The sequence below is a fragment of the Lepisosteus platostomus genome, chromosome 13 (assembly GCF_059453375.1).
Source record: "Lepisosteus platostomus isolate fLepPlt1 chromosome 13, fLepPlt1.hap1, whole genome shotgun sequence".
Lineage (NCBI taxonomy): Eukaryota > Metazoa > Chordata > Actinopteri > Semionotiformes > Lepisosteidae > Lepisosteus > Lepisosteus platostomus.
Window position 1 is genome coordinate 7,161,387 of NC_142623.1, and position 12,106 is coordinate 7,173,492.

At 40.7% G+C, this 12,106-nt stretch overlaps 1 protein-coding gene across 1 annotated transcript in view; it reads right to left on the bottom strand.

The window, feature by feature from the left end:
• The window catches only part of tcea3 (transcription elongation factor A (SII), 3), a 77,806-nt gene extending 70,780 nt beyond the window's left edge, over nt 1–7,026 (bottom strand). The window contains exon 1 of the mRNA XM_088602863.1: nt 6,913–7,026. The gene's annotated coding sequence lies outside the window, so the exon portion shown is untranslated. The remainder of the gene's footprint in view (nt 1–6,912) is intronic.
• Between the last annotated feature and the right edge of the window lie 5,080 nt (nt 7,027–12,106).

Consider the following 12,106-nt stretch of genomic DNA (forward strand, 5'->3'; position numbering starts at 1 on the left):
AGCAATGCATTGAGTTTTAATAAACAGAAACTGCCATTTCAGGACAGGTGCTATACCACTGCAAGCAACTTTATGTTGTCTGAAACTGAGATTTTTCAATCTGATTGAAAGATTTTGTCTGCTTGAAACACAGGGGTTGGTTTGACATCTAGACAGGAAACTGGCACAGTTAAGTTCAAGTTCCCCAAAATCCAGTCCTAAAACATATACCAATACCTACAAATGTCCAGGACCAAGGTTATGACCAATACTTTCATTAATTCAAATTAGCAGGGCGCAGCTAAAGGTGAAATGCAAACCAAAACCACTGATGTCTTTCAGGATCAGATTTTCAGCACACCAAAAAGTATGTCTGATAAATAGTGGTAGTGAGACCTCCTTTAATCAGCAAAAACAAACTCATTTGACTCCAATTTGATCTTGTCTAAGTTCACCCTCACTGCATTTCCCCATTATCCAGTACTTTGTAAATTTGTGTTTCTTTTTAGGATACACAAGTATTGAACTGTTGTGTTCTAAATTCACTACGTATTGTCACCACCTTATACTGTACTAATCTGTAAGGAAGCTTAAAACAATTGAGAGGTGTCATTGACAGATAAGTACAGTTTAACAAAATCATATTAACGCCTCTTAAATTAGTGAACACCCTGAAATATTTAATGTTGCAGCTCTTTTGCAAACTAGCTCATTATCATACCAGTAACAGGTTTAGAAGAGACTCCTCTGAGCTGAAAGTGTCAGTTGAAATGCTTCTGCACTGCAGGGAGTGTAGTTTATTACACCTGGGTCGGCTCTTCTCACTATTAATCTCCTGAACAGCCCCATGAGGCGGTCTCTATATTCCCTTAAAGGCTTCAATGTACTTTAAAGAAAAAACATACATAATAGAAAAAATCAAATTTCTATTTCTCTGGAAGACAATATCTCAGAGCCAGAGGCACCCCATGATCAATGAGGAAGGTGACTGTCCTCTCGCTAGAATGATGATGCACAGGCTCTCGAAGGAAAGAGCAACAGTTCCACTCCATGACTGGACCCCACTGCCCACTGTCACTCCCTGCTCACGTTCTTCAAGCAGAACATAGGAAAGACCCCAGGCCAGGGAAGGCCAAGACAACAGTCTGTCTCATTTAAATGTCACAGCTCACTGACGCTGACGCAAGGATCTCATTCAGCTGTTTTGATGAGTCCCAGGAGAGCTCTTTTTTAATGGCATGGCTGGATAGGTTATTCCAGACATCCACAACAGACACTTTTCAAAGAAGAGTTCCCTGTTTTTGACCTTGAAGGGGGGTAAATCAAGAAACGTAGCCGATGCTTTGCCTGCAGGTCCCAAACCAAGACAGGAGGCTACATGCTTCCTTCTGGTCAAGCGTCAAAAGCCCTTTGAACACTTACTTTTACAGGAAAATTAGTTTCCTGGCACACCTTTTAAAAAAAGCATGAATGGTGAAAATGTGCTCTCATGTGCATCCCATGATGTGTTCAAGCAGAAGATGGGGTGCACAGCTGATAATGATACAGGCCTAACAGTTAAGTGCAAATAATATATTGAACTTTTTTTTTTTTGAGGACCGGCGGTTCATGATTCTGTGCAATTCAACCTCTCGGCAGTAAATTCAATCCGTGCAAAGGCAAAAACAAATAAATCTCTTACACACCGCTTTGCTTCTGACTTCAGCACTGTGTTTTTCCACGTTTCAAAGAGTCCTCATATGCCTCTGTGTGGACCGGGCCATTAAGGGGCGTTATCTTCCTCCTATCAAAGCCTAATCTGTGTGGCTATTATCCCCTCCTGTGCCGTACTAATGTGCGAGACAGGCTGTTTAATGTGCTAATGTGTTTAACGTGCTCAAAAAAAAAACACCGGAGTGAGAGCTTTCAAACGCTTTCATCTCCCTTTTTCTCCCCCCGATGGCCGTTTTTATTAAATATTTGCGCTCGGCCCAGACCCCATTTATTTTCCACAGTGTTTAGCGGCCGTTTGCCGGCGACCCGCTCAACAGTGGCGTCTCAGACGGGGGTTTGTTTGGTTTAGAAGCGAACGAGCGCAGCTGGCCAGGGCGCTACCGGACAGCGCGGGGCGGCGGGCCCTCCCCCCGCGCTGGGTAAACTCCAGCGGGGAGAGACGAGACACAGCGCCCATTGAGGGCCCGACGTGGATGGGATAAAGTTGGGATTGTTTGTCAGAGGGCTGCAATGCCAGGAATGCAGAGCTCCAGTTCCTCTCTGGGAAAGAGGCGAGGGGGACATTCCTTTTCCAAAAGACGGATCCCTGCCAAGACACATTTCATCCAGCAAACTGCCTAAGCAGCAGAGGTTCGCCCCTTAAAAAAAACCCTCTGGTTCACTCTCCCGGGATTCCAGTCAAAGGCCCCACTCTCACTCTGCCGCAGGAGGGATCTGCATCGAGACCGCACTGTATGCTGTGCTGGCACTCAGCACATACGATGTATATATGACCCTGTCTTCTATAACTAGGCTCCCTGCTACTAATGTTACTTGATATTACATTAGCAATCTTACTGACAACTGCACTAAAAAAAGAAATGTAAAAAAAACGTCCACAGTCAACAATTCTTTTTTTGTATTACTTTTGCAGATATGACCCCAAAAAAAAAGATACAAATATTTATACGAACTCTTCCGCCAGATCCAGATTTTGACACAGCTGATCACAGACTTCAACGGGAGATAATTACTAGGTCCACTACTTCTTACTACTGTGCGTCAGCTGTGTTACGGTGGAATTTCCTTCTGAAATTCTTCAGGTCACATGGAATTAAACATTACCGTGACAGAAACCCTCCGAAAATCCCACTGACGTTTCTCTCTCACTTTTCCACCTAGTAAATACTATTTTCATACATCTGTTTTCGACATCAGTCACATTTCTTATCACTGGATAATTTCTGGCCCTCAGGTCTGGGGCCCAGCTTTTACACCCTATTCAACCGCATTTCTTAATATGCAGGGCTTTGAGGAGTCGTCCAATTTTCAGTGCCATTTCGTATAGTGTTCAATCACACACACAAAGCAGGATTGGCCGATATACTGCACATTAAATCAGATTGGCTATAGATGATACTCTAAACAGGAAAACAAGATAGTCAGTATGAGTGATGCTACTACCACTACTAATACTACTAATATTATTTAACATATATTTTTATATATGTTAAATATATAAAATAAGAATTTTTCTCCGAATTCTGTTTCCCAAATTTCCACATTCACTTTTTACTTCTAATTATTGTAGTCAGATGTCTGTTGAAAATAGATGTACCGAAAGATCCTTTGCCAGTTATCATCAGCACGATAACACAAGTTTCAGTGCACATACATTGAAGTCAGTCAGTTCATATACTCACACAATCCCTCTTGAATAACACAAAATTGAAGATGTATGCTTTGAAATATTTGCAGTCCAGGTTTATTCTATTTGTCCAGTATGTTTTCCATCAGCTGAGGAGGTGATGAGGGTTAAAACCCATTAGTGACTTGAGGTATAAAAAGAGAAGTTAACATTCTGTTTTAAGAGATTCAATATCAGAAAAGCCTTAAGAATCTTGCAATAATCTATCATCTTTTTTCCTTTATTTCTTTTCCTGACCTCTCCTTATCTTAAAGACCAAGAGCTAACACATCTTAAGTAAATCTGTACTTTACCAATAGATCAGTACTGAAGAGGTTAATTACAAACTTTCAGACTTGCTGAATGGTCATTGAATAGTTCACTAGGAACATGGCTAGAATACTGCAAAGCATTTCCAATAGGGCTAGCTAACGTAATTTCAAAATTCAAGTATAGTACATCTTTTAAAACAGAATATGTCCAACAGTATTACCCCCAGAAAAATCTAGTTTCCAACAAAACATATTTACTGAGCCCAGAAGTAATATTTTGAAACTAATGCTCTTGACAGTATAATTATATTGATCTTATTATCTGGAAATAGTTTAACCTGTAGTGGCCAAATATTCAGGAAATAATGTCAGTGTTTGGAATAACAATAGACTATAATGTAAAAGACTGGGACTGAAAGTGTGTTAACCAATGTTGACCCTACAGTGAAAGTAAGGAATAACATATGAACAAACAGACCAGTCTTAAAGAGAAGCCCTTTTCCTAAGTTCCATTTAGACACTATAGCAAATAAGAGCATCGATACTTTTGACAATGTGGTAGAGTGCCACTTTCACAAAACACCTTGTTTTGTGAAAACCAAGCAAGGGTGAAATAGATGCCCATAAAATGTTGTTTTGAGTTTCATGATTGAATACAGTGACAACAGTAATGGACTTTCTACTGCTCAACAGTGTTAGAATTCCAGAAGAGTCCCTTTTGTTAAAAAAGAGTGCCTTATTTCCAGGCATTTAATGAGGAAACCACAGAAGTCTTGGTGCCTGTTTTCTTCAATTAATTCAATGTTTAAAAGTTTGGGTGACTCCCCCCATATGGAGAAGGACATGTGTTTTCTCTTAACTCCTGGAGGATGAGGTCACCTTTTAAATCAAGCTTTTGAACAATGTGATCACCAAAACAATGCTAAATTAAAAACACCCTCCCTCCTTTTTTTCATATTTCTCTGTGTCTGGCAATGGTGTTTGGTTGAAACTAAGCATTCACACTGAAAAGTCCATATGGAGTGATTTCTTCAGAACAACAGGATTGCGCTAATGGTCAGAGAGTTAGCTTTTGAAAGTGGCTTTCATTAAGGTTCACCCTGTACAAGAAAGGGTATGCCTTACTTAATCGTTGAGTGTGAATAGTCATGTTCAACAGATTGCCATCTTTAAATCTGGCTAGAATGTTCCATTGGTTTAATTTGGGAGAAGAAGGTGGAACTTTCTTTAGGCATGTGGCTCCACATCTGAAATGTTGTTGTTCTTTTCTTTTTTTTCATCTTGGAATAAACCTTTACCAGTTCCTTTACAGCCTACGCATGCTGACACGGCTACCTTATGTGGTAGCCCAAATAAATTGTTTAATTAAAACACTGCTGTGGGAGCACAGCACAAAAGGACAAGATGAAGAAAAAATAAATCTAGTCTAGATAATCCAGATTAATAATCTAATCCTGCAGTGATTCTCTGTCAAACACCCTGTCCCTATTTCAACAAGCAGTAAAACTGTAGAACAGCTGCAGGTATCGAAACACAGGAACTGAAACGTGCAGTCTAATCTTTAAACTGGAAGAGAGAGGACCTTGGGCAAAATACTTAGAAACAGAAGAGTTCAGTCGCCAGTATTTCAAAAGGAAAAAAAAACATGTATATGAAGCTGGATATTACTTATAGGAAGTGTGTAATAGAGAATAAAGAGGAAACATTGAACCTGAAGAAGTTATCCATAACACAGACTTGACTTTTTGTGTTGATACTGTATCACTTTCCTCTTCTAGATAGTGTGTCTGTTGGGAAGTAGTACAAAAGTCTAGTAGAAAAGGTGAGGACGTGTAGTCAAGAGAAGAGCTTAAAGGAGTGTCCCCTTGGAGGGGAATACTGAGTCTTTTCAGTCTCAAACACAGGAGACTACAAGGGGAGGAGCTTGATGCTTTGATTCAGTCAAACCAGCTTCATCAGAATCAACTGTGAAACCCAAACCGGAGAACACAGGTGGACACTCAGGGGAATGCGTGATTTAAACTGAGGATGTCGTTTTTCCACACAAACAGTGGAAAAAGTGGGAGAAATCCACGGATCAATCACCAAATAGAAACTAAACAATAAAGGTGGACTGGTGTCTGCGTTTGCAACCTGATTTAGGTCTCCTGGTAATGGAGCTCATATGGCTGCAGCATGAGCTCTATGATCACGGGTTCGAGCCTGGCTCGAGGCACTAAGCAACAGTGATTACCCAACAGGCCTGCCTGCATTTGCAGGGTCCGTACATGGAAGCACAGGTGTGAGAAACGAGAAAATGTCTATTCAAAATGTGGCAGAAAAAGGTCGCAATTAAAAATAATTGGCTGGTTCTACATGTAAAAAAAAGACAGCCCTCACAAGATAATGTGCCATCGATGTAAGTGTAGAAAATTTAGGAGGATGTGGGATATTACATTTCTATAGGGATGCTCTGAAGTCTACTGGGTTATCATTCCAGTGTCAATTAATTAACATAATGCTTGAGGTAACCCACTGTGGAATCACCTTTTCCTGTACAAAGTAATGAAAAGCCATTAGAAATAGAAACGCTGTACTGTCAGGAAAAAAGAAACATCTTTAAAGATATCAGTGTTTTTCTTGGGAAGGCAGCAGAAACAGGATGGTGTTATGCAACATCTGCTGAAGCATTCTTTGATGAAAAGCAGCAGCTAGGAGCTGCTGTTATAAACGTGGCATGTTGAAGAAACAGCGACATGTAATATTTCATGCATCCCATCACTTTATACAGTGCGTCTACTTAAACAGAAAAGGAAAAAACGGCAGACTTTGATCGGGACCTGCCTGCTCAAGGTCAACACTCATGGTTAAGGCTTCTATGTCGATTTTGATTTACAGCTCAATAATATAAATGTTAATTGCAAGAACAGAATAGCCACCACAAAAAAAAAAATAACAGGCTTGAGAACTGATCTGGAAAGTGTCTGCGTTTGTGAGAGCAGAGCAGGTCACATGCAATGCTACAGCTTCCTGGTAAACTTCTAGGCCACCATGTTAAAAAACAGGCTTTCCAGGAAAGGGCATTGTTTAATGACCAGGAAACCAAACACCCTCACAGTGTAATCTGAATAAAAACAAACCACTGTAACCTTTAGAGAACCAGTTTCTGCAATTTGAATTTTCCTGTTATTTGGTCAGTTACTTGAGACATTTGCCCCTCAAATTCCATATGGATAATGTAATACTGGTTGTTCCTGCGTTAAAACTCTTGACCTTCTTATTTCAGCAAACAGTTTTCCCTACCTGAGAGAGAGCAACATGGCTTTGATTGTACTGTTCATCAATCCGGGAATCATCCATCCAAACAAACCAGGGCAGCACAGAGCCTGTAGTTTAGAACAAGTGAAAAAAAGAATGAATTGGAAATGCCGTCATCAGAAAGAACTTCTTTTGGAGATGAGTCCAAACCAAACCCACAACACATGAAGAAACCTTTATGTAGAACACATTGCAAGCAAGGAGGCAAGAAGTGGGCCCATGAAATCTAAGGGCCTGTATGAGCCTTCACTCCAAAATATTTATCAGAGCTATTTTTAGAAGAACATTTATTAAGCTGCTACTTTAGAACTAAAGAAGTCAGAAACATATCTAGTTCATGTTTCATGTTTGTTTGCTTCATCCAAGCGAAACACACAAACTTAAAAGCTTATTTTTAAAGACAGAAGTACTCGTTGAACCTTGAGTTAACTAACTACAGTATAGTTGCTTTCAGTTAGTTACTCTAACTTCACTTTTCCATCCAACCTGATTTAAATCGAGGAGCCTTTGAAAAAACTTGTCAGTCTGGGGAAACTGACAGATTTAAGAAACCAATTTGTGGTGCTCTCCTTGGTAGAGCTGCATATATTTCATTGATCAAACAATGTTACATAGTGGAGTCTGTGATTTCAGAACTGTTGAGTTCCTTCTTCTCACACCCAAGAGATGAAATGAGCTTGTTAAAATGTCTCCAAGACGCAATGGGACGACAAGAACCCAGAAGGAAGAAGAGCGCCGTCCAAATGCAGACCGAAACACAGAGTTATGTACAAACCACATGATAAATCTGCCTTCAGACAGAAATATCAAAGAAACAACGATGATATGTGCCTTTATGAATGATTCATAAAAAATGAACAAGACCAATTTCTAACCCCGCTGGCTGAAAAATGGATTTATGTGTCAGGAAAGGAACAAAAAAAAACCCTGATTAATCAGGAATTATCAAAAGAGCCCGCATGCAAAGCAGTTGGCAGTTGTTTTTAATAAAGATATCAAAACCCCTACAAAAATCCAATCAAAAAATAGATTCAGTCTGTTTCTTTCAAACCATATGTCGCCTTTTCTTTTGTGCTTTTGGGATTGCTCTTTTTTCCCAGTTGGAAACCAATTTGGCTTCCTTGTTGGTCAACCCATTGGCGTCCCACTCCGAGTGTGCCCTGGCTTGCACCCTTTTGCTCCCTGGCAACCTCGAATAGGAAGAAGCAGTTAGAAAATGGATGGATGTTCCTCGGTCAACCCAATGTGGCTCTGCAGTGACCTGGAAACACTAGGAGTTTCACTGTACATGTACTGTATGTATGGCCATAAACTCCTCTACTCTACTGCACGCTTCTGTTCTCACGTGTGCAGCCCAGCGGGGTTGCGACGTTTTCAGAGCTCGAATCAGGAACACAAAGAGCACAATATTCATAATGCAGTTGGAGGCACAGACAGTCCTGACCGGACCACCACCAGGGGTTGGGCTGTAATTGTGCAAGAAGCTGTGGTTCATGTCCGCAGTCAACATGAGGTTGTGCTTGTGATCCTGAGTCAGTAGACACTTCCACCTAGTGAGGCACTCACAGGCCTTAGAGCTGCCAGATCTCTTTCCTTGTCTGTTACTGTGTTGCTGGCACAGATTATACTTCTGAGGCACAGCTCTGTAATATTTCACAACTACTTCAAGGTGTGAATAGAGCACTGCTCTCTCAGGCTGTGGATATATTGACCTACACCTGTTCTGCGAAATACCAGGGGCACATGGACCAGCTAGGGCAGTCAGGCCCCACTCTTGGGTTCTAACAGCAGAAGTGGTGCTCTCATTCCTGCAGATGGTTTTCCGAAACTTAGAAGCATTTCCAACATTTTTTAAATGGAGTTGCAGCACTTTTGTTTGTACATAGCTGTCCCTTATTCCCATGGAATGAGAATATCTGCCATCTTAATATGGACAACTGATTGTCAATAAAGTATATCTTACTTTATTATTTTTTCCATCTTTTTTTAGATATATCATGTGTCTTGTGCATCTATCTCACACACTTGGTTTTCTCATTGTGTGCATGTGTTCATGGGTTCGTGTTTTATTACATGTGTTCTGTTATGGCTGTTTCCTATCTGCAAAGCAAAGTTCCCATCTGGAACTATAAGAGAAGTGAGAAAAGGGGCGGGTGGAAACAGAAATTAAGGTAAAAGTATATGTGGACACAACCCCCAACCTGCCTCTGTGTGACTGTACAAAGACAAAACCATCAGTGAAGCACTGTGCTCCCAAGGGACTCTTATAGTCATCTAAAGTAGTTCACAGCTTCATCTCAGGCTGGATCTGCTACAGATGCACAGGAGAACAAAACACAACACAACTCCTGAAAACCAACAGTGACACTCTGAACTTCTCAAAGCTACCAAACCGAGTTGTTAAAACTGATAACCTGGCTTCTTGTTTTAAGAACCAGCTACTAAATTCCCTACAAGCTAGATTAGGCTGCTTCATTTATAAACTTAAGCGCTTGGGCTCACAGTATGCTTGAGACATTTTAAAACTGGGCAGCAATGGATATCATAAACTTTAAAACCACAATGATCAATGATGATTTATTTCCACACACGATTCAGAATTGTGAGACAAGCGTACACAACCTGACCCCTTGTGTCATATGTTCATGTTGTACTGTCCCTGGCACTCTTCAACAGACAAAATAAATCTCTTAGTTAAATTGAAAAACTAGGAAACTCAACCTCCTGCAGAAAGCTATAATGGTCTGCCGTTCCCTTTGGCTTTTAATCCACATTTATATTGGAAGGGTGGCAGTGTTTGTGGTCGGAACACTGGATGTGGGACACTTTGGCCGAAGCACTTTATTCGTCATTCAATATTGGGCTTAAAAACATGCTAATCCTCGCCACTCCCTGTCTGATTTACTGACCAGGATAATGGGACAAGGATGGAAATAACAAGACAGTCGAAATTGGTTAAGGGACAAACAAACAAGTCAAGAAGAAGGTTGCCACAACAAATCAATGCATTCCTCTTGCCTGCATAAGCAGTGAGTACAGATTAATACAACATATATACATCATGTGTATATATAATATATGTAATAAATATATGCTATATATTATACACGCAGTCTCTAATCATTTCAACGTTGTCGTCGTCCCACACGATCCTGTATTGGATGTTAAATAACACCTTTGCTCCTTGGAAACAAGTTCAATGCCTAAAACATTCCTTTAGCAAAGATCATTTTTCCTATCCTTTGTCCTGCACATCTCGTTTTGTTTCAGTGGGTTGCATAAGAGCCAGGCTGGAGACATTTGTCAAAAATGTGAGCACGGGACCTATTTTAATAAAGGAACTTCATGTCCTGTGACAGAACTGTTACCCAGCCTGGATTCTAGTTGGATCAGAAGGAGCCTACGGGCAGAGAGAAGGGAGAGTTCCATTGTTCTAGCAAATCTGGAAAATTCCAAGGAGAGCAGAAACCACAACCAGGGCTCACAAAGAACCCTCTTACATAATGGGAGAGGAAAAGGAGTGAGCCTTCAGCAAACTCATCACCAACCCTGAGAACATTTATGACTCGGTTTTTATTTAAAGTTTGTGTGCTTTTCCAGCCATTTCATTGTAGAAAATGACTGCTACGGATATGTACTGTACTGTATAAACACCTGGTCAGTAAGCAAGTTTGTAACAATAATAATAATAATAATAATAATAATAATAATAATAATAATAACGACTTTATTATTATTATGGTGCTTTTCTGGATACTCCACTCAAAGTGCTTTACAGAATGGGGAGTCCCCTCCACCACCACCAATTTGTAACCCCACCTGGATGATGCAGCAGGAGCCATAGTGCCCCAGTACGCTCCCCACACACCGGCCCTCAGTGGGTAGGAGAACAGAGTGATGAAGCCAGTTCAGAGATCAGGATTGTTAGGAGGCCTTAATTGGTAAAGGCCAGGGGGATATTTGACTAGGACACCTGGCTAACACACCTAGCTCTTGTTTATAAGGCAGTATCTGTAAGAAGTTGTATGAATTAATTTCCAATTATTATTTCCAAATATTGTATTCCAGTAGGATATTCAGAGAGGAATGAAGCAGGGTTTACACAAGACAGAATACATCTTTTATACATCTTTGTGAAGAGAGCGCTTAAGATTCAGTCACGCAACTGTATTCCATCAAGATAATTTGTACCACCCTTAAAATATTCCTATCATAAATTATTCTAACCTAGGGAATCAAATGTTATAGATATTATTATATATTAAATTGGAACTAATATAATTTTCATTATTAACATTAAAAAAGACAATAAAATTAATAACATAATAGACATTATTCTACATTTATTATTTACAATTTTACATGAAAATCTAATAAAAATAATCTACGGTAAATGCCCATTGACCCTGCACATTGCAGCTCTTCAAGGGATGCAACAAGGGATGCTCAAAGAAAACTAAAAAGCTTTTGTACGAGTCCTACGCACACGGGGGAGAATGAGGAAGTGTAGGCAGACTCTCCCAACCTTCGAGCCCCTCGCATACTGCACAGCCCCCTACCTGGAGGAGAGGTGCGTCCCTCACTGACAGCACAAGCCTGCAAGCACCCAGGAATCCACAAGAAGAGGGGGCGCTGTATAGCCAAGAGACAGCCATAGTCGACTAATCCCACTCAAGCCTCAGCCAATTATGTGCTGCCACTTGGGAAATCTCAGTCACAGTCGGCTAGTGAAATAACTCTAGAACTGCCTGGATCGCTGAACCCAGCCTGCACTTGGGCAAGCCTCTTCACCAGCTGAGCCTCTCAAGAGGCCCCAACAGGATCCATTTTTACTTAAAATCATTAGCTGATTCAGTCAGGATTTGAGCCCTGTCCCCCTCAGTGTGAAGAAAGTGCTCAGACCACAATGGCCACAGCTTCACTGTGAACTCTTTGAAAATTCACTTGTTAGTAAAGGCCTGCAAGAGAGAAAGATGGACAATCTGCAGCTCTCCCAGCATGCATATTTGTATGAAAATGTAGAACACATCCTTAACATTAGCTAAGGAAATTCTAGTCCCTACCCCACCCACCATCATCAAAGATAGCCAGTTGAGACCCTAAACCAGTTCTGAAAAAACTCCAAAAGGGTAGTGAAATCTATGTTTGTCTCTACAGCTCTCCTTTCCAGAAGAAAGGG